The 27,254-nt window shown below is 42.9% G+C and overlaps 1 long non-coding RNA gene across 1 annotated transcript; it reads right to left on the bottom strand.

Moving 5' to 3' along the window:
* Positions 1-1,712: 1,712 nt before the first annotated feature.
* Positions 1,713-14,507, bottom strand: LOC104913524. Its single transcript, XR_795438.3, has 3 exons — positions 6,005-14,507; positions 5,889-5,916; positions 1,713-5,339 (listed from the first exon to the last, which is right to left on the bottom strand). It is a non-coding gene; the product is annotated as an uncharacterized LOC104913524 (long non-coding RNA).
* Between the last annotated feature and the right edge of the window lie 12,747 nt (positions 14,508-27,254).

The following is a 27,254-nucleotide window of genomic DNA, read 5'->3' as shown; positions in this document are numbered from 1 at the left end:
CCCAGGCAGGCAGAAATGCGTATGGATAGAAAGGGTGTGAGCTTTACCTAATGTGATGAAGCTACAAAAGTGATGCATAACCCTCGTGTTGATGCAGTCAGTGAGGAGATGCTTATGTCAGACCATAAGCACAGCCAGGAGATTTGTCAGTGTTCAAAGACGTTGAATTCTCTACCTTCCGCTTCCTGCCTCAGGCTCCTGGCACGCACACCTCCTCCAAAGCCATCTTTCATTACAGCCTGAAAAGCACATTTTTCTCTTCCTTCTCCTATTCACCTTAAAAGTCCTCCAGATTTCCAGGGATGTTTTCCAGCTCCATGTCTCCCTTATCGGAGAGGCTAGCTTTGTGCACATCCATTAAGTAGAACATACAGGTCAATGTGCTGGACTGTGATTATCATGTTCATCTTTCTTGGGAAATTCTTTGCAGCTGCAGTGGCTGATTGCAGCTACCATACATTTGGGCTTCATCTTTTTTGCATGTTTGCTTCCTCTTGTGGATATAGACAACAAAATACTGCACATGCATGCTTTATATGGATCAGCAAATTGGCATTAGATTAACTCCTGTTTTACAGATTAGTTCCATGAGCTCAGATTTCATCTCTGTTCTGCAACACCTACAAAAAATCTCTAGTTTAAGTTCTGGGAGAAAAAACTGCAACTTACAGAATCATGAATTTTTCAAATATATCATAACAGATGAACAAAACTAAACAAAAATGAAGGTAGAAGTGAGATGCACTGAAGCCATGACAAATGCAAATAATAAAAGCACAAAGAAGCATCAGGAAAGCTACTCCAGCCATGCCCTGCAATGGCTGCAGTGCTGTGACTTTGGTAAGTGGTACAGCAAGTTCACATTGATGTTTTTACTAATGTAAGCAATTCTGCTTGGGCCAGCAAGCCCATGCATGTTAGCAAGCTGCCAGGGGTGTTTTCAGCTAAGAGTCCATGGTCTAATCTTTCACATACAGGCAAGAGAGTAATTGGAGCATTGTTCATATTGTTCACAGGGCAAGAGCTCTTCTGATTCAACCCTGACGCTTGAACTGCACCATCTCACAGGAGACAAGAGGAAAGACACAAAGATTATAGTGTGGGTAAAGGGCCCTCAAAACTACAATAGAGAGAAAGGAATTTTTGCACGTTAAGCAACTAAGCTCATTTCTGCTGAAAAAAAATCCACTCCTGCTAAAGGCTAATATTATGCATGCAGAAAACACAAACCTGAATAGGATCTCCTGTGACACAGAAAGGCAGAAATCCTTCAGTTCTCAAGCAAAGCCAGCTTTGGGCCTGCTCTGGTGAGGGGTGGAGACAGAGTAACCCCATTTTTATCTCCAGTGTTTGCTGTCCTGTAATTCTTCAGTACCTCTGCACTGTGTTCACATCACTTTGCAAATGCTCCACAGCACGGACTGGCCAGGCTTTAGGACAGTTGAGAAAACTCAAGTGGAAACGCCTAGATATGCTTGACACCTCGTTTGCAGGCTGCCTGTCATGTTGGTATTAACAATGCAATGGCAGATCTACTGTGGAACAAATTCCTTATAAATATGGATTCATCAAACTGAAATGTCTGGGTAATAAAGGTGGTGAAAGACACAAACCCACAAGCAGAATCATATTTAAGATATTGCAAAATACAGCCGCTCTGATAAAATATAACATCTTCATAGATCTCAAACATGAGAAATAAGCATTTAAATAATACTGCAGAGGACAAAAGCATTAGAATACGCAAATGAATGAGAATCACAGACACATCAACACTGCATTTTATTACTGCACTACATTTGCAGGTTGCATAAATAATCGCACACATATTCTGTGGCTGCACTAAGCCACTGTGACAACTATGACCTTATTGTGGCAACAAAATGACAAGAAATCCCCGGAGACCTAGCAATATTTTGACACCACAATCCTGCAGCTATCTCCACAAGCAATTAAATGAAAACGCTGCCCTGCCTCCTGCTACATCCCAGAGAGCAGCAGCCGGCAGTTCATCCTGCCTAAGAAAACACTGAACACATATAACCAGTGGCTGACAGCTGCCAATCAGCCCCAGCTTACTCTGTGCAGCTTCCAGAAGCTGTCCAGATAAGACTTGCAAGAAAACGCTATCCTGTATTCCTCCAAAGATGTTAAAAAAATGTTCCACATGGGTTAATTTTCCTGAAATGGATACTTAAATTCCTTCACAAGGGGAAAAAAAAATAACAAGGAGAGCTGTGGAAGATGCCAGATTGCTTTCTATGCCAACCCTTCTTGTAACCCCAGCACATGCACAGAAACTGGGACATGCTGCACTGAACAGGGCAGCAGCCACCAGGAACATCCCAGAGGGGAAACACGCAGGTGAGGCTGACCAGCCTGCTGCTCAGGGGGACTGGCTTGGCTGGCAGCACGGGGAGGCTCGCAGCCTGCTAAAAAGTGTTGGTGATGCCATATAAAAAAGCCCTGGGAAGAGAACAAGAAGAATGCAGATGTTTCCCAGGGAGTAAAGGAAAAAGAGTCATTAAAACAGATGACCTTGGATTAAGTGTATACAGGAATAATAAGTGAAATCAGAAGGGGTGACTGAATGTAGAAGAGCATACAGCACAGAAAGAGGAACAGAGGAACGCAAGAGTAAAAGAGGTTGCAGAAAGTACCGCCAGAAAACAGTGTTTCTATTTTTCATGGTGCTACAGTAGTACCATAGTGAAGACAGTGGGGGTATTTTTTGATCCGGGAGCAGCTTCACTTGAGGCCCTCTTTCCTGCTTCTGCCTCTGCCTACTAAGGGCCACGCAAAAGGTGACAGCTACTGCTATGTTTGGTCCTTCCTGAGCAGGAGTACACGGTGGTGCAACCCCTGCTTTGTGGCAGACAGCCACTTCCCCAGGATGCTCAAACAAGTACCGTGGCAACCAAAGGATGCACCATGCTGGAATGAAACGTGCGGGAACTGATCTTAACTCCGTACCAGGGTTTTACCTCTTCTCATCACGCTTTTCTACTACAAACAAAATCACTTTCTGGAAGAATTAAATCATGTGGTCATCAAAAAAAGCAGCGCCTCAAACTTCTGCCCGGAGGCCTATGCTATAGCATTTGTAGACTCAATCAAAAGGTAAAGTTTACTGATTGTCAGACAGCCATTTAAATTTCATTTGCTCAGTCCGTACCAGAAGCATCCAACGCTAATACAATTTTAGCAAACAGCAATCATTTGCTTTGTTAATGCAAAGGTCACCAGACATCAGTTTAAATCTCCCACTGCTGCCCATTTGCCAAATTCTGCTTTCAGAAGACTCATTTCAAAATGTGTTCAGCTTTATTTCTTATAATGAACAGTCAGGAGCCTTGTTTTACTCTAGAAAAGTATACTAAAAAGGTATATGCTTTTAGAAGAACATCAAGCTGTTCTCCTTTACTACATCAAGGTAACAACTTGTTCTTATCTTGCAGCAGGAGTTGCGATGTAACAGCAAGTGATACCTTGTCTAATTCACAAGGGCAGAGGTATGCGGATTGTGAGTCTCATTTATACATGGACATTTCCAACTTTCAAAGGGGAAAATGTGATTTAAGTATGAGATCAACTGCCAAATTGCTCAGACAATTACAGATATTTCTTACCTGTCTGACCTAAGAGGACTGACTGCTGAAATGTAGACTTAACCAAACCACCACAATTTCCTCTACAAGCCATCCACACAGAGTAGAAGGACAAGAGGAGATCTGGATTTATGAGTTGTGACACAAAATTATAAATCTTTGGTCTTGTTTTATGATTTGGAAAACATTCAAGCATGGAGTTTGTCTGACAAAGTAGCTATTGGTACATTAATCATGTGTTCCAGTTTAATGGAGCAGAAGCAACAATTGTTTCCCTGCCTTAATGTATGCTTATCTTTTTTGTTTGGTGCCAGCAGCTGCAGCAACAAAGCACGTAGCCAAATTTGCAAAATACTGAAAATGCAGCTGCTAACACTGTAATGCAGAATAGCCCAGATGAAGTACATTTTCCTTTTCACTTTAACACTATTAAAGTCTGTAGAGCTCCCAGCACAGCAGAAGGCACTGCAGGTGGCACACCAACTAGTGCTTCTGCAACCTCACCAAGGGAGCACCTTGCATGGCAGGAAGAGGATGGCAATTCACACCCCACTGGCCCAATATACCAGGCTGTATTGTAGTTTGTACCAGTGACAGTGAGAGCAGAGGATGGTTTTTACTCATGTCGTCTGGGCAGCTGTGCTCTGATGTTGATTTCTTATTCAGGATCACATTGCCCCAAACTTGCTGCTAGACAATTCCAAAACAAAGAACCTGCCCTCTGTTTCATGCAAATTAACTAAAATTGTACCATTTTGGATGACTGTTCTGAGCACGATTTTCAATCTTTGTCAAAAATTTTTATAGTATTTAAAAAACAAAAAAACAAAAAAACTTATTGTTCAATTAAATTCCAGTAAGTTCATAACTGTGATACTCACGTTGACCATGTTTTGGGCCTAAATTTCTGAAGGGTGTTGTCACTGATATTTCTTCAGACTCAAACTTTTCATCACACATTATCCCAATTTTTTAAAAATAGCTCTAGCTTGTTCAAAATGCAATTTTTTCAGTGATTGAGCTATTCAAAAATCCTAATCAGGGATCCATTTTATGAGGAGCTGCATAACACGGCTGCTAGGAAGGGTCTAGTACAGAGAGCAACATACTGGTTTCAGTTCTGTTTGGAGAAGAACCTGGCAGTGACCACTGAAAGACTCCAAACATGCTTCTGTGACCCCAAAAAAGATATGCAATGTGGTTGCATTAAAAATAAAATGAAATTTAACACTAAAATGCAAAAAATGCAACTGTGATTTAGAAGTCAGGTTTTTTGCACAGAAGGGAGATGGCACCTGAGGCAGAGAGGAAAAAGAGTAGCTGAGGAGGAATGACAGGTCTGAGGAAAGAGGAGTGGAAAAAAAACTGAGACAAAACCAGAGCCAAGGAAGCCAGCTCTGCATACCGGGGCACTGAAGTAACTAAAGAACCATGAATGCTGAAAAGGGAGGCTTCCAGTACTCAGCAACCCCACATGGAGGGCTCTTCAAATTGTATTCTGCTTCAATTGCATAATTTTCCTTCACAACTATTCACTGCTTTCAGGGTCCAGCAGAAATCCAGCGTGCAGCCAAAAACAGATGGGAGAACGTTTAACAGCGAGCAGACTGACTCAGGGCCAGGAGAAAGCCCAAAGGCAGTGGTGATCCAGAGATGAGGCACACAAGGCTACAGGTTGAGAGTGCTGAGAGGACTGCTTCAGGTAGCTGCTTCAGCAGGCTCCTATGGATGCTGTAGGAAAAGATCAAATAATGGTTATACACTTTAAATCACTTAAATCCACAGTTTGCAGTGGATTTAAGAATGATGAGAGGGGGAGGCAGCAGGGGAAGATTGGTTGTTTTATTTGCTCAACTATAAAATACTTCTCAGTTCCATCTACAGTTACAATCCTACCAAACATTTTGGTGTGTCACAGAAACATATATTTGAGATAGTCTGGCTTCAATTTATCCAGTATATATAACAGTGGTAAGGAGTTGGACTTTGGACTGATGGACATGTAATCATTTTGGTAGGTGAAATGAATTTCTCAAAATAGTGGGGCAAAGCAAAAATACACAATGAATTTTCCTTAGCCAGGGAGACAAAAGAGTAAGTTATTATATTCTGCATGTACATAAGGTATTAAATTGAAACAAAACAAAAAAGAAACATATGAGCAGAATCCTTTGCATGAGAAATTAGTTGAGACTTACTTCAATTTCAGATTGAAAAGATTTCTAGGACAAACTTTTTGGAATGGATGTGGGATTTGTTATAACTAAATAAGCTGCTTACCTTCTTGCTGGATGCCAAATTCTCATTCCTAGAAGAGAAGAGGAATACATCAGTGTTGTACTGTCAGATTGAGGGCGGGGATGCAGCTAGGAGAATTTGTCAAAATAACCACTCACCCAGCTCTGTTCCTCTCAGCTGAAGAAGGTCACTATCCTTTGGCACTGGTGTCATTCAATCTGAGGAACCGACGTTGGCTGCTGCAGTTGAAATTGGTTATAGCAGAGCAAGTCTTCTTGCATGGCAGAGGACTTGTATCCACGGTCAGCTCCTCCACAAAAGAGTGCAACGTTCTCCAGTAACCAGGTTAGGTTGTTTGACTGAAAGTTTTTCTTGGCATATTTCTGTTGGCTTCTTAAACTATTGGTTCTGTAAACCAGAAAATTTTGTGTACATCTCACAGCAGACTGTAGCTTTTTCCCTCCAAAATTCTACTTCCATTAATGTTTGCAGTCCTCTTGACTTCCCTTGCTGGCAAGGCAACATACCACCACCTCTTCTTTGGATTCTTTTTTGCTATTCTCATTACAAAAAAAAGGAGTCTGGCTTTTCTAATTGGTTGCACCTGTGTGAGATTTTTCCCAAGCAGCAAAACCATTCCCAGGGAAATACTTTTTTGGAACCACACTCTGGATATTTAAGCAAAAAAGTTTCGAATGCAGTAATAATTGTGAATCAAGAAATTGGTTTTGGTAATCTTACAGGATTGCTTACAAGTCAACTAAATGTCTAAAATTACTGATAAACGCTTATCAGAGATTAAACTGAATTGAGATTTCAGTTGATTATCCAAAGCCTTGGAGACTTCTTAACCATGCAGAATGTGTTTATTACAGCTACTGACACAAATCAGTTTATCTTGAGCTTATTTCACATAATTAAATCCTTCTAGGACAGATGTTGTGTTTGTCAGAAGTGTCTGATGCACAGTTCTGGAAGATTTGTCTACCCCAGTGCAGTTAAACACAGCTCCAAGTCCAAGTTCCTCTATTTGTTGTGACAGTGGATGTTTGTCCTTTCTCTATCATTTTTCTCTCTTGAAGAGCCTCTGCATGCATTCCCTACCTCTGCCAAGATTAAGGCATTACCTAGCTTTACTGACTCAGTACAAACCAAATTCAAGGCAGTAGTTTAGACGTGATGAGATCGCCCTACTAGCAGTGTTTTCAGGAGGGTAATGAAGCTGTTTGCTCCAGGATCCACCATGGACTGCTGGAAGCTTGGAAGCTTTTCTGACTCTCAGCCACTGACACAGCATATCCAAATGTACAGGGGCTGTGTGAGCCTTCGGTGTAAGGCAAGCTTAAAGGAAAATATGAGCTTTAAATCTTTTTTTCTAAGGTACATCTTGCAGCTCATCGTCTATTTTGAGTATTAACAATGAAGTTATGGAGAAGTAAATGTGCACTTCCAAATCAGGGAGAAGAAAAAGGCTCCTCCTAAAAAAGCTGATTTCCTTGGTAAGCAGCATTTCCCTCTGAAAATTAACAACTCTTGAATGAATGAACTCTTCCATCAAGACTCCAGAAGTAACTGACCATAAATCTTCTTTAAAATAGTGGTAGGCTGGCTTCCACCACTGGGATTTATATTTTAATGCCGAAAGACCTAAGTTTAAACCCACAGACTCTTTCGGGGTCATTGCATAAGTGCTTTGCATTTTCAAAAGGAAAGATAAGAAAAAGACTAGGTCCAATGGTCTGTTCTGGCTTTAATAAATAACAGTACTAAAAATCTATGAATCACTCTCCCCTTTCTGAGTCAAAGCTTCCCAGAACCATCTCAGACCTCCCTCCTCCAGCCTTACTCTAATAGAAACCCCCCACAAAGTGAATTGAGAAAACTCAGTGCTTGGTCGCAAGAAGTTTTCCCTCCCACACAGCAAGTATTTTTCCATTCTTAGAAAAATACTGTTTCCCTTCCCTAAATTACACAGATATCCCTCCATGTGAACAGGCAGAGGCAGGAATTGTTGTTTCTGGGAAGGAGGGCAGCCTCCTGGTGTGTTGACAGAGTCTGGCTGGATGAGAGCATTACCTGGAGAAATCATCAATTGTGAATGGACAGTTAGTGACACACGTGCTGGAGCTGTGCAGCATTCTGCAAGGTAATTCTGCAGACCGTTTCCCTGGGAAGCATATTCTGCACAAGCACACACAGTCATCTCCTGGGAAACCTTGCTCTGCTTCATTTCTGATCACATCTGAAATCCTTAAGTATGTGACCTAGCCTTAAAACAATGAGACAAATCAGGTGAAAACACAGAAAACGATTACCAGAAACTTATCCATTTCAGCCTTTCTCTGGCAGAAGACTGGGCAGAAACAAAAATAAGCTTTAATAAGACTGAAGATGTCAGGGAAAATCATCCCCAAGAATAGGAGAGGAGCTGGAGTCATAAAGGCAAACAGATGGTAGAGAATCAGAAAACCCTCTGTTGGGTTCCAACTCCTCAATTAACTTTATATTCTTATGCACGTTAAAAAAAAAAACAGCACAGACACAATCTAGTTGCTCCCTTTATGAGCCAGAAACAATCTCTTACCCTTGTTCAACCTTCCATGATAATCACCCAAGGAATCACTTGGGTCCATCACACAAAAAACAGGATGCCAGCTCCTGTGGGCTGCACATAACGGGTTTTCCCCATCACTGCTCTTTCTTCTCTGCTCCAAAAGCCATCCCTTTGCATTACAGCTCAGTACCAAGTCCTTCCAGGGGTTGCGGTGGATTTACAAGGCAAATACTGCGGTAACTCTGAAACCACCTGCAGTTCTTTGGTGAATTTTAATTCTTGGGAAAGATTTTCATGTGACGTCTGAGAAGGCACGAGGCCTTCCTTGTATCTCCAGGTCATTAAGCTAAAGATCTGTCCTGTCATTTGGGCATCGCTCCAGAGAGACGTAACTGAAAAATCAAGCCAGGAGACTAAGGTTGTCTTTTTGACAGCAGAAAAGAAATGCAAACTTCAGCATATGCTGCCAAGCAGATGTGAGCAGTGAAGATAAGGAAAACACCTACAGCATTTCAAATTAGGGTTTAAAGAGAATGAGCTCAAACCAATTTCCAATTAAGTCACCAGACGCAGTGAATTAACGCTGGCTCTGACACTGTGACTAAAGGTATGTATGCAAAATCAGCTGGGAAGAGAAGCAGGGTTACTCAGGTTAGCGCTAGTTGGATTACTTCTGCAATCTACAATTAATCTTCAGGCAACACGAACAGTGCCAAAACTCCACGTGGCCAGTTAGAACTGGGGAAAGAAGCCAACAAGGGAGGACAGCTGTCCAAAGGGAGCACAAAAGCGGATTCCAGCAGCTTTGCTTGCAGGCTCTGCTCGTGCTGCTCAGCTCCGCACAACGCAGCCTGGCAGCCGTTGCCTGACTGAATTAGCAGCGTGTCCCTAATGAGCCCGCCTGACAGTTCAGTATGCTGCCATTAACCAAGCAGTCAATGAGACCTCGTAGGCCTCTCCCCACCGTGTGCTCAAGCGACACATTTGTCCCTCTCATCGCTCTTTCCTTATGGACAGATTAGTGATCCATCACAGAAGCTCGTGATTTTCTTTTTGCAAATATTTCCAGAGGAACTACAGCTCTAAGCTGAGAGATAGGGAAGGGAGAAGTTCCCAAATCCCCCTAGATTTGTCAGAAGTAATTCTCATTACTTCTGTCTGAAGAACTGTGCTGAAAAGGGCATCGAAGGGGAATATGGCAGAATTCTGTAGTCTACTCCGAGCACCTCTTTCCTCATTAGTGGGAGTTTGAGCGCTCTTGAAAGCACTTTCATGAAAACTGAACAATCAGCGTAAATACCATTCCAAAAGCTACTCTTCCAAATCTCTCTAAAAACGTAACTAAAAGTATGCTACACTTGGGAAGCATGGGAAAAGCATGGGAAGCTTTCTTCTGACTTGTTTAGCTCCTTTCTGTTTTGCACATAGCAAAGCCTGCTTTAATTATTGTCCATTTCTCTAACTCTTGCGAAGTGTACAGCCCAGCCCAGTGCTGGGAATCGCAGTGCACACAAAGCAATACACTATCTGCACTTACAGCCAAATTTGCAGCTCTGCTGTCCAGTTTAGTGAGTTTAGCATTTCTATGAATTAGCACAATTAAGCTCAGGAGAATATCCAGACTTTAGGACATAATTCCCACACAGCCTTTAGAGAAAGACTTTCAGTATCTTTCCTCCAAGACACAAAAGAGTTCCAGTAACACAGTACAAGATTTTTTCCCCTTCAACCTGATACAGCTTAAAATGGAACACTGCTATTGACTGACAGGAACCACCCCTTCCTTGGGGTATTTCATGTATAATGTTTTGGAATTCATCCAGCTCCATAACGTAAGAAAGTGTCCAGAAATAAAGCTAGGAAAAGAGTATGAGGAGCCTCAGACAAAAGTGAATAGCACCTTACGCTTGTTTTTTAAAATTCATCCCACTTACCACCACATGGCTGGACAGCCTCTTACTTCCCAAGCCCCAGAGTCCCCCAGTCCCGCTGCAGCTCCCATTCAAGGCCAATGACTCAACACCTCAACAGGGAGAACAGTCCAGGCTGAAATTCATACCCAACAGGATGGGAGAATGCTGAGCTCGTTGTGAGGAGGAAGGAAGGCAAACCCATTAGCAGGCAGAAAGGAAGCACATTTCAATAAGGATCTTTTGTCTTTAGAAAAGGGAAAGCAGGCAGCGAAACACATTCTCCCCTCTACACAGTTGTGTTTATGTAGACTTCTTGCTCGGAAAATATCTTTACTTTCTGTAAAAAACTATACAAAGAAAGAAAAAATACAGAACCGCTTAAGAAAATAAACCTCCCAAATGAGAAAAATAACTCAGATCTGTTCTGGAAGAGATCTAAATATTTGCACCTTTCAAGCAAACAGGAGAAGTCCAATAAACAATATACAGACTAATTTTTACAGCGTATCCCTTGAGCAATGACTGCATATCAGACTCTGTTTGAGTGGTTGGACACAGATTTGGGGCACTGCTTGGCTGCAGACCCTCTTTGCTCTTCTGTCCCCAGCACATAAGAACGGTCATCCCAGAGGTCTCTCTGGCTGCCTCTGAGACTCCATCAGCTCACAAGACCCCTTTGTTATGTAGCTGTATAGATTGCAAAGGAGAACTCAACAGAAAGTAAGAAGGTGTGTTTGGAGAGGATACAAGGGAAGCTCCCCAGGACAGGGCCCTCAGCACGCTGCACAAACACAAGACTTAGTCTTTGATGCGTCTGCCTTCCCCATATTTTAACACCATTCCAGCAAGCTGGCCCAGAGCCCTGGAGCCGTATGTGCAGCAGTGCCTCTGGGAAGCAGCACTGCGGGCTGCAGGGCTGCCCGTCCACACAGTGCAGAGCAGCACTGCTGTGCTGATGTCCCTGCATGCACATGCCTGGAGAGTATTTCAGTATTGCAGCACCTCCTGCAGCTGTGCCTGTCCATCTGTTTCCTGCTTTTGATGAAAACTTAGCAGCCTGGCTGCACAGGATTTGAGCCTGAACAGGACTTTTTTTCCTTTCCGGCCCACTCTATAAGGAATTGGGCATTAAAGCACAGCTATCGAGCAAGATCACAGAAGACAAAGTTATTACGGGTTATCAGATTAGCTCCCTTCCGTCTGACAGCTCCAGGAATAGGAGCATGACACAGCCACCACCAAATAAAAGCTGTGGTGCTTCTGTGCTTCCATTCACAGGTTTCAGGCAAGGAGGCCATGCAAGAGCACGAAGCAGCCCGCAGCGGGCCGTGCTGCAGAGCGCCTCCGAGCACACTGCAAATGCAGCTCAGCCACCATTTGTGCCACTGCACACAATGCACGCTTCAGAAAAGCGCCAAACAAAAGGAGATTTGTGAGATAATGCAGTGGAGTAGGGCTGAATACTTAACATTTTGAGAAAGGCAAGGGCCAGTGAGCGCAGCAGAGGCACACGCTGCACAAAACCCTTCAGGACAGCCTGAAGCTGCCCACGTTATCAGCTACAGGCCTCCACTGCCAGCGTGAACTGAGGCTCGATTGTGCAGTGCAGATCAGAGGCTTTTGCCAGAGTCTGGCAAACTGAAAAGCTTTCTAAGTTCACAGCAGCATGGGTGTCCACTCCTATGACCTCCTCATCCTCCTCTAGAACAAGGACCTTCAGGAAGAAAAGTGGCAGCCTGAAAATGCAATGAAGAGTAGGACCAGCACTTCTCCAAGAGCAGAACAGTTCCTGACAGCACCTGGTGCCCCCGTGCTTTTCTGGAGGAGGGTTCTCCTTTGCAGATTTTGGCTTTCCACCGCAGCTGGATAGTTTTCTGGCTACAAAAGGTGATAACTTCTTTAGCCTCATTACAACCATCATTTTACATTAGAGTCATCCCCTTATCAATTAACCCTAAAACGTACTATTGCTTGAGCTCAGAGAAGCAAATTCTCTTCCCAGTCAAGCTCCGAATATCTGGCTTTGGAGTGGGACGTCTGTCCAGCACCCAAACTACGCTGATGACGTACGAGCAGAGCAAGGATCCCACCTGGAACCTGCACTGCTGCTCCACGCATGTGCGGGACACCTCCTTCCAGCCTGATGCTGCAGACTCAGCCCGGCGCCAGCCCTGTGTGTCTGCCATCCTTGGGCAATATACCACTGATTTTGAAGCACTCTGGACTGCGGTCACAGGAAGCAGGGAAAATATTTTGGCCCAGCATCCTCTCTGGCTTATTGCAATGCTGCTCTCCAGGCAACTCTTGCTGGCTACAGGCAGAGACAGGATATAGGGCTAGATGGACCCAGTACAGCCGACGTAACAGTTTAAGAAAAGCACTACAAAAGTATCAATCAACACAGAATCTTTTATTTGTTTATTTCAGTATCATGTTGGGAACTGTTTGGCCTGCAGAAGGTTGGCAATGAGGGCAGATGCAGAGCATGCCCAGCTTCCAGACCTGCGCTGCGCAGTGGAGAGCAGTTCTCATAAAGCCACACATTGCTCTTTGGTCATTCAGCATTAAATACTCTGCTCAGAAATAGAACTATTTTCAAGTGCAGCTTTTTAAACTGAAAATTATTTCTAAACCTAATGCAGTTTGGCTCAAAGCGTTAAGCAGACATAGTTCCAATTATACTAATAGATCAGATTAGTTCCTCACCATTCACATATTCATCTGCGTAAAAGGTGCACTTCTCATTTATACCTTCTTAGGAGCAAAAGGAACTTAATTTCTCCAAAGACTTGCAATGAGTATAAACTAAAATTAAAAGCACTCGCTTCCATAGGGCTTCACTTCATTATCTGGCATATAAACCTCCATTCTGTGATCCCATTAACTCGGATTGGATTTGGGCCAGCTGATTCTGAACAGCTGGAGCCCAGCAGACACCTGCAGCCATTCCTGCCATCCTGTTGCGTGCTCCCTCCTACCTCCCCTTCTGCATGCATTACCAGCAGGGCCCAGGCTGGAGAACTGAGAAACAAGAACAGGCCAAGGCCCCACCTTACCACTGAAGTGCTCTTAGCAAACATCAGCCTGGGTGCAGTTACATGGTTTTTTTAAGGAAAGTTTTAAATTTATTTTTACTTAAAGCTTTCCCTCTGGATGCAGAGCCAGCTCTCCCTTGAGCTACCGCTTAACTGACTCTTAACCAGTCAGATTAAAAATCATACCAGTATCAAGAAAAACATTTACTTAATGCTGTAATCTTCTCAAGGGCAGCCGGGAAAGACAGGCAACTACAATGCATGGGTGACTGCAAGCCAGCATCTGCCCTCCTGAGCTGCCTTGCAATGCGCCTGCAGCTCTGGGCACAGTGCCAGCAGGCTGCAGCACTTCGTCAGCCCTCAGCACAGCCAACAAGCCTGCAGCCACCTCTGTGCCTGCAAGCAGCGTCATCTGCAAAGTTACAGACGTGCCTACTTAAAAGCATGTTATAAAGGCAGCTCCTCAGAGCACTGAGCTGCTTTACACCTTCTAAGTAATTCCAGCTGCCTGTACAGAAGGGATGCTATTTGTTATCCCATCCTTAGGGATTATGGTTGAATTATTTTGCAGTATATTATCCTCCACCCAGATATTCAGAATCACGCTGCCTGCTTGTCTGTGCAGGAAATAAGAGCTTCGGTTGTACCAAAGAGGAGGGAAATGCAAGCTGTGTCGAGGCTGAACCTCCCCCAGCTCCACTCCCCCACCTTGAGCTGCGCCATCTCTATGTCAGCGCTGCTACGGCTCAGCCAGACACCCAAAGCCTGCTTAAAAACCGAGCGACGAAGATTAGAGATGGAGTGGCTTAAAACTGAAGTTCAGCAAAAACCTTTATGCATTTATCATAAAAAGAAAGGCTTTGTGGTCTGTGAGGATATTACTTGGAAAACAATCTGCAACCGTGATGGATTTTCCTAAGCTTCCGCAAGCACAGGTCTGTACAAAATGGGATTAATTCAAAACCTTATCAGCAAAAATTCATATGGCCCACTTTGTGGATTCCGCTTTACAGGGTTAAAATTTAAGCTGTCTGGCATACAGGGAGGAAAACATTGTTTTTATAACCGCCGTTATGCTCCTCAGCGTGCAATTCTGCCCTTAAGCAAGTTTGTTATTTCATTGTTAATAATAAAGTCCTAAAGGAAAAGTCAAAGGAAACAAAAGGGGAAAAAAAAAGGAAACCTTGAACTATTTTTTATTTATCTTTTCTGCTGACATTTCCAATTCACCAAATAAATATTTATTACATTCCTTAAGCAAAATGATATTTAATCTATGGTTCAATTTTGAGATACTACGGATCTTAGTTCCATCCCCCTCTTCTATCCGTAGGCAAAAATACCCTGAACAAGTGTTTAATTTTGTTGCTGGTGAAGGAAATGCAGAAATGCCCACGGAGGCCCCAGCGGTGAAGCACAGCAAGCTCATGGGCACCGCTTGGCTTAACCCTGCGGGAGCAGATGGCTCTCCCTCACCCTGAGCATGGCTGCTTTGACAAAGACATCAGTGACGAATAATTCCAGTTCTCTGAAGCCCCATCAGAAGCGTACAAAGGGCACTGAGCACATGCTAGCTGGCTTCAGCAGGCTGATGTGAATTGATACAGTGGTGACTTCAGAAAGGCCTCTTTCAGTTCAGCTGAAGATCAGCAAGACTGGTGAGGACCCATGCAGATTTTCTCTCAGTACAACAGATTCTTCTTCTGAAATTACAATTTAGTGCTATGAATTTGCTAAGAGAAAAACCCTGGAATATTCTGAGTCTTTTTCAGTGTTATTAGCTGCATTCATCCAAAAAACAGAGCAAGGCAACTTTTATGGCTAGCCTACTTTACCTTACATCCCCATTATGAAGTTTCAGTTCATAATTCAAGAGCCAATGAAAGCAGTCAGGTTTCGCCTGAGGATGAGCTAATTCCCAGCCTTTCCTTGGATGAGACCCAAGCACTAAAAAAGGGTAAAAGACATTTGTTCTATTCAGGAGTTTTCAAGGCCAGTGAATATCAGAGATCATCACATCCTCTCTGTGCAAGGTCCATTCACACGATCCATTGAGGGGTAATAGAAAAGGCTAAAGCTCAAGCCAACATTTATGAAGAAAATAATTCGAGTTTAATTGAAAGATAATCCCAATCACATCTTGCCCTGGATGTTTGATGGAAAACAGTCCTTTCCTCCATTTCCTTAATAAATCAAAAGTGGACTTAACATTCAGTTAAAAACAGATCCACTAAGATTATTCCAATTTTTTTTTTTTTTTTTTTTATTTTTTACAATTCACCAAATTTTAACACCCAAAACTGAAGAGACCCTACATGTGCAGGTATAAGTAGGATTAAACTTGCTAAATTCATAGAGGTAAGCACTGGGAAACTTGAGAAATCCAAATTAATCAAGGAGAAAGAAGCACTGAATCAGTAAAACAGAAACAAATAATATACAGGCAAAGACAATCATAGGGGAAGATATTCACATAGCAGTTTTTTGATGGCAAACTGAACACGAACATGACATTATTATTCACAGAAATAAGCTTAACTGTAAGAACAATTTCAGATATTCACACTGGTCACAATTTACACAAGCGAAATCTAAAGACCCTGTAAAAACTTAGACTGTACATTAGCTGTTTACAGTCCCAAACATGGTATGCGTAAGTCTTGATCCAAACTTCACACATAACCAGTCATGGTTACATGTGTCTCTGGCTCAGTAGTGTATCTGACTAATGCAACTGTTTTCCAAAGTTGAAGTTAAAAACAAGCATTTTGCTTCAGAAGGTGGGTGCTGAACCGGACCCCCAGCAGTTTCTGGTTCTTGTTCAAAAAACAACTTGATTGATTTGCCTCTCATTTTCACAGATATTCCTTGACACATAAGCATGATAGAGGATGAATACATTTGCCAAGGCTGCCTGCCTTGAGAAGGAGAAATGGTACATGGCAGACAAAAATGATGTGCAGACAACCATCAAACCTTTGGTAAAGAGAAGCAACACAAATGTTCTGCTTACAAGTCACAGTCCTTCTCCTTGGCTCATGCAGGATGTGTTATAGCAGCCCAGCCATGTGGGGCTCCCCTTTCTAACTCCCCTCTGCTCCAAAGGGAGAGGAATATCAGAATTCCTAAGAAAATAACATTTGTTTTAAACCAGAGCATAAGCCCAGCAGGCTCAGTCTGCTGTCTCTAACAGTGGCCAACAGCAGATGCTTATGGAAAAGTAAGGACTACTCATTCATCACATTTTATCTATTCTGTCACTCCTGCGTCACTGATGGTACGGCTCAGGGCAGGCACCTATCAAGATCGTAATTTAGCACCAACGATAAAATTTTCCATTCACATCCACAGGAAGTCTGTAAGAAATTCAAAGCAAGACATAAGGAGAAGGGCAGGTACATCTATCAGCTGTGCTTTTGGTTGAATGCACTTTTTTCATAAGGCTGGATTTGATGACCCATGAAGTTCCTCAATGCAATAATATCAAATCACAGAGCGCCTCATCTTCTTAAGTTCAAGCAGTCAGACAAGCCCCAAAGAAAAGCAACCCAAGGGTCAGAGCTATATTTCAGAGAAAATTTGCTTCACATCTGAGGTAGCCTCTTGACTTCATCACTTAGTTCCACTTGAGATCCTCAGTTATTTCTAATCTCTCTTAGTACATGTTGTTTTAGAAAATGTGTGTGTGTGTGTGTGTGTGTGTGTGTGTGTACATTTCATGTATGAAGAGGAAAACATGACAAGAGTTGCAGGAAAATGATATTGTAGTCCCCTAGCAAGCTGAGGTTGTATGAACTAGAAAAAGATACTGCTAATGAATCAATAATCAATCATACCCATAGAGATGGGTGGACAGAAGGGAGTTGACTAAAAGCTAGTGTTGAAAGAAGTGTGATACAACTTCTGACTCAAAAACTGGCGCGCGCACACACACACACACACACACACACACACACAAGAAAATCACTTCCACATGCAAGAGAAGGGAAAATAAGTGAGTTCTGTTAGCAATCTCATTTCATAATCACACTCGAGTAGATTGCACAGAACTGAGTTATTTACTCTAGTAATAGGGAATATGAAAAAAACAAAACCAAAAATGACTTCACAGGCACAGAAGTGAAGAATTTCCTATTTTGCATCCGTTATCCTCTCATGAGTTCACCCCTCCCTTCCAACAGCCGCGCTCTCCCCTAAGTGCTGGCAGCAGGCAGAGCACAGTGCGTACTGCATGCAGCCCTCAGCCCTGAGGATGGAGATGACCCCAGTCCACACTGCCCAGCTCACTGGTCAGCTACTGCCGAGTGATGTGGAACAGCTGGAGACTGCCTGCTCACTGCCTTCTTCTGAGCTGAGACATTAATTTATGTCACCCTCCTATTTCATACAGAGCAATGCTTTTTCAGGTTTCTAGCTCTCTTTTCAAATGTGGTTAAAGCTGACCAATGAACTCAGAAGTTATTCAGCTGACAGAGCAGTCACAGAAGCCTGGCATTTTTTTGGGAAGCAGTCTAAAAAGGGCAAATAGTCATGTACAGTATTCAGATCCAATCTGGGCATCTTTTGTTTGAATACCAAGAGCAATAAAGACAGATAAAAAGTTGCCCAACATAGAAGATTTTAAAAAGCAACAACTAGAAGTTCAACACTGGTGCATATCTGAGAAGCTGGGAACCATTAATATCTGAGTCATTCAAGCAGCACCCAACCTGTATCCATAACTCCTGCTGGCAGGCTGCTTCTAGTCGCCAGGCGGCAGCAAACCTGACCCTGCCTGCCTGAACCCACCTCAAATCCAGGCTCATGTCATATCTGTTTTGTTCTTCTTTGACTTTGGTTCAATCCCTTCTACAGAGCCACATGATTAGAAGTTGATCAAGAAACATTTTATGGGTTTCTTAGATTTATTCACATTACTTATGCAGTAAAAATACAACTCCACACTGGGCTAAAATTAGTACCACACAGCATGCCCAAGTATTCACACCTGTAGTTTTCACCTTCGGATGCAATTATATCATCTGCTTTGTATGCTACTAATTAGGCAACTTGATCATTCCATTGCACTTTCTGTAAGGTCTGATCTCACCATGCGTCAGAACTAAAAGCTCACTGTTTGCAGGCAGGAAGGCAGTGCAAAGACCACAGCAGACAAGGCCAAGCCCTGCAGCACTGGCTGCCAGAGGCCGCTGACCAAGCACTGCTGCTCCCAACACCTGAAACAGGCAGTGTTGTCTGGAAATGGCCCTCTTGAAGGCAATGCAAGGAGTTCAGACACCGATGGCTCTTGAGCCTTGGTTTATCACTTCAGCAGATGCCATTTGTACTCTTTTCACTGAGATGGAAGCAATGGGAGTCACTGATAAAGCTTAGAAGCATTTAGTACGGCACTGTTACGACCACAGGCCCCCATGCCAAGATTGACCTCACGTAAGCCCAGGGTCTTGCCACAGCATAGATACACTGAGAATCTACTGCAAAAAAAAAAAAAACAAAATCCACTCTTAGTGAAGCATGCTTAGGATATTATTTAACTCTGTGGAATATTTCTACCTTTTCTTTTTTCCCCACAAAGATGCACTCAGAATTAGGAAAGAACCAGGTTCTCATATCCTACTTCAGCTTACGGCTCAGCAAATTGGGTATAGGTATGTAGAGAAGTTTGAAGCCAGACACTGACTTGTTTATGTAGCTCATGGTAACCTACATTTTGGCATCCTTAAGGAATTTGCAGAGACTTCAAATACCCACTGACACTTAGCACTCAGTCTTGCCTTTCACAGCCTTCCTGCCAAGAAGGTGGACAATGAATACCAGATGTGACCTCCAGACCTGCTGTTTGTCATATCAGTTTTGCATAATGGAAGGGAAAAGCATCCACAAATAGCTCTGTACTTAGTTCCCCACTGCAAAACTGGAGGCACATCCTCAGTCTGTCTGAGAATCCCTACTGGCAAGCCTTGGACCACAATGCCATTTCATAGAGCTAAGTAGGAAATGAAATAATCAACCCGTGATCAAACTTTGTCATTAATAATCTTTCCAACCTCCAATCAAATTAAATTCCCAAGCATCAACATCAGTTGTATTTCAGAGCACACATCACCTGGTGTGCAGAGAACTCAGACTCAGTCTCCTAGCAGCAACATTAATAGAATCCATTTAGAATAATCTTTGGTTTCGTCCTCACCAAACACCACAGACTGAACATCAAAAGCCAGTATCACACAGCCACCCATACCAGACCTTCTCAGAGTTCGGCAGCAGGCATACAGAACATCAGAATTAGCTCAAAGAGTAATATTCTCATGAAGTTGTACAAAAATGAGTGTTTCACCTTGATTACAAGCTAAGTAGCCAAAAGGGGCACGTATTTTTGACAACGTGCTTGTGCGACTGTAGAGATGCTCAGGGATTGCCTGGTTTTACAGAGCTGCATCTAGAATTAAAGCAAATCTCTAATGCTAGCGTGACGCCTTTGAAATTAAAAATATACACATGCTGACATATTTTCAAACTTGTCAGATCCCATCTGGAGCAGCACTCGCTCATCTCTACCTCCAGCTTTAAAAAAGCGCTGCTCTCCTAATTACAAATGGAGAAGCACAATGTACACAACCTTGGGTCGCTCAGCCCAGGAGTGGGATCCATCTGAAAAGGGCAACAGAGACAGCAACTGCATCTGCATTACATCTAGATACACCATGCAGAGAGCAACTGACAGATCCGAGCTTCTCCTGAGCAGGTTTGCAAAGCTCTCTTCCAATGGATCTCTCACACTCCTAACTCCCAGAAGGATGTGTGCTCCAACGTATATAGGTTTTAAGTCTTTGGGAAGCAAAGTACAACTGAGGGGTACTAAAAATTACAGGCAGTTGCTAATTAAACAATTACAAAAGACTTGCAGAACTGCTTCCTTCCCCATAGGTACCCAAGCCACTACAATATTGTCTTTCCTCGCAGTCTAAGCATCTTTCCCACAGTCTTAACCATCTACACCTTGTTCAAAACCAGCATCCCTTCCTTTCAGCCTGATCCCCTCCAGTTCTATCACCCTTAAAGACCATTTATGGCAGCTAAAAATATACAAAGATCTCTCTGTTCTCTGAAACAGTCTCTGAGCTGCCTTTAACCTGCAGTCAAGCTTACAGGAACTTGGTTTCCAGAGACTCTCTGAATTGCCAAACAGGTGGCAAAATTCCCTTGCCAGCGTCATGAAATAATCGGAGGATACTGCAGCTAACCTACAGGGTCCAAGAACAACCTACCTGCAGACTGCACCTGATCACTGAAGCTGAAACTGAGCGCTCCTTAAAAACCAAAACCATTGTGTTATTTCATGATTAGAGAGATAAGACCTGCAGGTTCAAGATGTAGGCCAAGTTTTCAATACTTGAATGCTAAAATAAGGCACTCTGTTCTATATTGGTTCAGGTATAAACTCCCAAAGCAGAATATTCAATTATGCATATGATTGATATTTAGTGCCAAAGAAAGCCCATTGGGCATTGTGTGGCTTTCAGAAACAGATCTAGAGTCATTTAGGAAAATGAAGAGCAGAGATATGTATCTGGAGAAACAGATGAATACTTGAATCCTCCAAAGACTGAAGCACAGAGTTTGGGACGCAGTCTCAGAGTGCCCAAGATTAACGGCTAACAGCATTTATTTAGCCCTTTTCTGGAGCTGAAGTCCATTGTGCAGGGAATACAAAACACAAGTTTTTTATTGGTCAGTTTCACCCAAATGCACAAAGAATATTACGTAGCATCTTGCCCAGCCGTCCTGATAAATGTCACTGGAAAATGTTCTAAAAATTCCTTCTGAGTTGCTTTCAAAGCTTAAATTTCTTTATTTAAATATGCAACTAGCTAAACAAGTTATCCATTCTGTTCTGTTTCACCTGAGATCCCTCACCCCACAGCCTGTTTCTGCACTTAAATAGCAGAGTCAGAGCCTTTGGTCTGCATGCATTGCTGCACCTGTAGGACAGCATCTCAGCACCTAGATTTAACTGCTTGGAGGAGATCTGAACAACCCCACTTGGCCCAGGAGTTCAGACTGGATCATTTCCATTCAAGGTTTAAGTCTGTAGTGTTTGCAATGGTTTATAAAGACAAAATAATGACTGAGTTCTCAAAGGACCAAAATCACTACAGAGGCTCAGAAGCCTATGCAAGATTTTAGTTTGCTCAACTGCACGGTAAATCCATCCACCATCCCACAGATCAACAGACTGCGCTATTCTGTTTCTTGGATGAGATTTTCAAGTGTCAGTTCTGCGTTGGCCAAATCATACAAGAGGACTCTTACTAGCAACTACAGCAGCAGAAAGCCTGCCACGTCTCTGGGAGCATCGCAACCCATCCGAACACGAGATGGACAACCACCCCTCTGGCTTTCCAGCCATCCAGGCAGTGAGAACTGAACACTGCCAAATCACCATATAACTGGAATGTGATTGCTAACACCACTCCTCCCCAGCCTCTATGTAAATCACATAGTAAAACTAAATGCTAGCAATGAAGCTTCAAGATATAAAAATGAGCCACGACTAAATTTCAAAGTACTAATTTTCACTAAAAGCCCTTATTTTAAGTACGGCCCGCCCTGGAAATAAAACCTTTTATTCCTCAATTACTCGGTATATAATAAAATGAATAAACATATTCTGTTGTGCTAGATGATGATGCAAACCTTCTCATTTGCTGAAGAATATGGTGTGAAACATCAGAAAGCTGCTCAGCAGTGCTAATTGGAACTCTTCCCTCTAATACACCTTCCTGTGCTGTTTTGCAGAACTCGGTCACCAGAATGAAGACGTTTTTCAAAAAAGCCCCTTTTTAAATATATTCCTTGTAACCAGGATGGAGCTGTTTGAACCATGGGCATCCCATCTCTGCCTTGTGCAGTCCTTCAGCACAACACAGTGTAAACTGCAAACTTCCACAGAAACCTGTTAGAGAAGCAGCATTATGTGGTACCTACACAAAACCCACGCTTCCTGCTATTTAGTCTGCTCAGCTTGTTTTTCTCCCAGTCCAAAGGCAGCAGCTGCTCCTGTTGGTCTATTCACTGAGATTCGTTTCAAGCTCCACGCAGCCAGCCCCACAGCCCAGCACCTTCCTGCTCCATTCGGCAGTGAACAGAGCAACACAGCACAGAGCATCCCTGTGAGGTTATGGAGCTCGGGCAATTCCACTCATTACTCCTAGTGCCTAGACAAACTCTGCTTTGCACACTGTCAGAAAAGGTATTAATTCAACTCTTTTTCCACTTCCAAAAGGCAGCAAGCCTGCTCCATTACAGTGAAGAGCTTGTTAAATCCCACCAGAGTTAATGGCTCTAATGTACGCCAAAGACCTGACCAAACTGAAGCCAGAGTTTACTAGAAGCATGAGTATTGCAGGGGACTTTCTGTAATGCAGTTTTTTCTCAGGATGCCATCAGCCCTCCAGGGCAATCTTAGCACATTGACTACAGAAAAGGATCTGCCTCAAACCCCACCACTAGAAATAAAGACTTCAGTTCAAAGCCTTGGCTACACCAGGGATTTACAGGAGAGAACACAGAGTTTTTCTGAGCTATTTCCAACTAAATTTGCCTTTTCCTCAACTGATCTCAAGTACTTCACATCTGCTTGAAATTGTTTTGGATATTGCTTGAATAAAAGTACTCTTGTGAAAGCAGAAATCATACATCAATTTTGTAGAGTATTTTTCTCTAGCTACAACTTCACCTGCTATACCCATGCTCATAGCAGTGTCACCTAGAATTACCACTCACGAAGCAATACTCTTCTGGAAAAGGCACTGTAAAAACAAACACAGTCCTGAAGTGTTTTAGGACTCATTACAAACAATTCAAAACTCAGCCAAGAGTGATTCTTTTCAGCATTCCCTTGTTTACTTGTACTGTAGTGTCTTGTATGCATGGACTCTCCTTACAAGCAGCAGGGGAATTCTGTCACCAACCGAATACTGAACACAGGCACAGAGCTCACTGCAGCCTGTGAAGCAGCCTGGAACAGCAAGCTATCTGCTGGGAAGTGTTAAGGCTACTCAGCCAGAGCAGGGGAAGAGGAAACTGAAGGTTTTTTGTACTGCACCTGCATTTGCTTTGCTGCCAGGACTTCATCATGGCTGAGTTTGGGTTTTGTTTTTCTCTTCAGAAGATTAGTGTCCAAGCACACAAATATACGTTCTATCTTTTGCTGTCCAAACCTGAATATCATGTGTTTATCCAACAATGCAGTATCTTTCAATATTCATCAGGAATGGAAGGCGTGACACAGGCTAAGCCACACATCAAGTGGGAGAGTCTAGGGCAGAATTTCTGACTTCCAGCTCCATATATAGTCCTTAGAGATATTTTAGATCCAGCCAGAAAGCACCCGTAGATTTCTTCTCCTCTGTTTTTTGAGATCCACTCAGAGTCTCCTAATGCACATTTTCTTTAAAATTTCATCCCCATCCCTATTAACAACTTTTCCAAAGGGAAATGACAATGTGAAGAGGCCACTATATTTGCTCAATTTATAGCCTTTTATTAGCTCCCTGTGTGTGTGATGCCAAAGGCTGTTTTTTTGCCAAGTCTCTTCAACCCCAGCTTAAAGCAGAAGCAGATGCTGTACACTGTCAGCACAGAAAAACTGTTCTGGTTTAAGCCACCCTACTCTGTTATTTATAGGTAATTTCAATTCTTGCAAAAGAGGAGAAGAATTGCCTAGCAGTTCAAACCGTCTTGTTGCCAGGTCCCCACCTCACCATGAAATATTCCCATACTGCAGGAACTCTTTCTCTTCCTTCCAAAGTGATTTCTCAGTCTTTGTGCTGCCCAACCACGATAAACAGCACGCGTCACTCCTCAAGGACACAAGAAGAGCAAGTCCCATTCTTTTCCAAATGCTTCAAAATCCTGTTGCCAAGAAAAGCCTGGAGCTCCCAAGCCAGCTGCTGCAGCCCCTGGATTAGCAGTTAACCAGCTCCCAGCCGCCAGCTGACAGCTCCATGCACACACAGCCCTGAACCTTTCTTCAGCCAGACAGCGTGTCTGCAGCACATGCACACTTCTATTTTACATTATTTTTCCTGTTTTCCTATACTGTTCTCATTCCACGATCCCATTAGCTAAACTCTTAGAGAACAAGTACCTTGATGGTAGCACAATCTATAACAAAAACAATACAGAAACATATTAGAAGCAATTATTCGCTGTGCCCAAAAATGTCATGACTGCTAGAAGACTAGACTGCTGTTTGCTTGGCTGAGTTTCCTACCCTGCATATTGGTTCTGGCATCCACCAAAATCCACATCATCTTATGCTCCTCTGGACCAAAGTCAAACAGCACAGTACAAAGCAAGAGGCCTTTAAGGACCTGTAGAACAGCCGTGGCCTCACTCAAATGTCTGCCACAGCATCAATCACAGCGCTCCAGCTGCCTTGGCATAAATCTCAGATACACAAGCTTGATGCCCAGGTCCAGAAAAGAGAGAAAAATACAACTTCCTTTTCCACAACAAACACAGTCCTGGCGTAATTTCAGTACTGTAGTCAATATGCATAAAGTTCAAAGACCATCTCCTGTTTGGACATGGCTTTCAGTCACATCCCTGAGTTACTTAAATGACCATTTGGCAGTGAGAGAAAGGAACAATAAGCTATGCTGAATTAACTACAGTCATGGAAAAAAAACAAGAGCAGAGAGAAACAGCAGCTCCATGTGTGATGGGTTTACACTGTACAGGAGATGAGGAAGAGATGTTGAATTGCTGACTCTTACGAATAAGGTACAACTGTCCTCTTTTGTTATGGGTTTCCTCCATGCGTTTATTTACACACATGTGTATGCACATGCTGGTGCAGCACAAACTACTGAAAACACTAGAGAGGGAAGCTGATTTTCCTACTTCCCATTCCAGTCACCCTAAACCCTTACTCAATTGTCTTACAAGCTCCAGAAACCCAAAATAGTATTTCCTTAAGGGCTATGATTTCAGAAACACTAAAGGCAAGAGGCTGGGTCCGACTCATGCATGCCCATTTAATCAGTGGATCTAGCAGCATTCCTTACATGATACATGCCACAGTGAGATAGGATCAGTCCTCATCTCTTAGTGCTATCGAGGTTGCTCTGCAGCAATCTATTTCAGCTGATGCTTTATTGGCACAGCAAGCTATTTAAAGGTTTTGATGCTTACAAATTTTGCAGTAATTTTTCCCTGCAGTATTTTCTGATATTTTCTGTAATCTTTCCCCTTCCTTCCCACCTCCACCCTCCAAACATCCCAGCATCTGAACAGCAGGCAGATCACAAAGCCACATGTTTCTTACGCCTACCTAAGGGACTCTCCTGCCAGTTACTAAGAACAGGGAGAGGCACAAGGGCAACCACCTTCAGCCACACAGGGCAGTGGTGCTTACGCTACAGCTTCTCCCTCTTGAGAGCCTTACATAAAGCCCACGTTCACCAACCCTCAGCACTCACTGCCTGTCAGCAGTTCTTGGCTCCCCAGTTCAACACACATATAAGCTAATTTTACACCTGTGCCTGTTGAAATCAAGCGTTGTGACACGTATGGCAACAGACACTGGTGTTCCAGCACCTCTGATACCTCGTGAAATTCCAATTTTCAGATGCATTTTGAAGACAAGCACTAACTCAGACCCAAGCCATCTTGAACACAAAAAAACTGTTGGGAGTACGAAATTGGCCTGGCTAATCAGTCCTGCACAGATAAGCAAACATTTTCCTAAAACATGTCCTGAAAACATACTCCCATTTATGACATACTTGCAAAACAATCTGATATGAAGAAAAAGGATAAATAATTTCCTTAGCATAGCAACTGGGCAGACTGTTTCATAGCTTTCTTCCCAGCAAGCAAGTAAATTGCCAGTTCTGTAGCTACATCTGTGGTGCTTTGTTAGAAACACTCCTCCACTATCTCAGAAAAACAGCAATAATCTGAGACACAGGAGGCAGACGTTGGCAAAGACCTTTCACAAATTTAATAGAAGATAAACATAGAAAGAAAGCCACAACAGCCAAGTTCTGGCAGGTCTTGTTTTATACGCTGGTACTCTGTCCTGTTTGTTTAATGGTGACTGTTCAAGAAGGAAAGGATGGGAGTAAGAAAAAAAACAACATAAGCCTGGCCACAAGGAGTGAGACCCAAGTCTAAAATAAAGGAGGGGCAAGCTACAAGAATCCAGATGTAACCTTGCTCATAAGAGATGTTTAACTGCTGCCCTTAACCACTATCTGTCTGCTAACAATATGGGCCAGACCCAGAGCTCTTAAGAAATGGCTGGAATCCATTCAATTAAATTCAATAGGCTTTGGATCAGATCTTCAATGGGCCAAAAGCAAGCTCATGATTCGCCGATCAACGCCAAAGCTCAACAAGTTGTGAGAATTCGTTCTTTACGTGGGAGGGACACGTGTTCCAAACGGCTTTGGAGTTCCTACCAAAGAAGCACCAACCAAAGCACACAGAAGAACTTTGTGTATCTTTTCTTTAAGTGTATTTGTTCTAATCTCATCATTAAATTGAACCAATGAATAAGAGCTAAGTAAAATATCTGAAAACCTTAAATGGTCAAAATCTTTGTGATTAGTAATGTATTTGGATTGTGAAACATTTTACCAATTGGTAACTCTGGCAAAGGTTTTAGAAAGCAGTGTTCTTACGTGTTTAGAAAGCTTTACAACAACGGTCTGTTGGAGATCTTGGACAAAGCAGCCTCCCCACTACGCACCTATCCACTCGATTTACAGTCCTCCTAAAGCAGGGCTTTTTTTTTGCACCCATGCCCTTTGTGCTCCCATATCTAAATAATAAGGTATTCCTGCAGATCGCGAGCGCCCTAGGAAGGAATTGCTTTTCCAGTTTCCAATGCAAA

This window comes from Meleagris gallopavo, chromosome 17 (genome assembly GCF_000146605.3).
Source record: "Meleagris gallopavo isolate NT-WF06-2002-E0010 breed Aviagen turkey brand Nicholas breeding stock chromosome 17, Turkey_5.1, whole genome shotgun sequence".
In the NCBI taxonomy this organism is placed as follows: domain Eukaryota; kingdom Metazoa; phylum Chordata; class Aves; order Galliformes; family Phasianidae; genus Meleagris; species Meleagris gallopavo.
The sequence above is the reverse complement of the archived record's forward strand: the minus strand, read 5'-3'. Positions and strand labels throughout refer to the sequence as shown.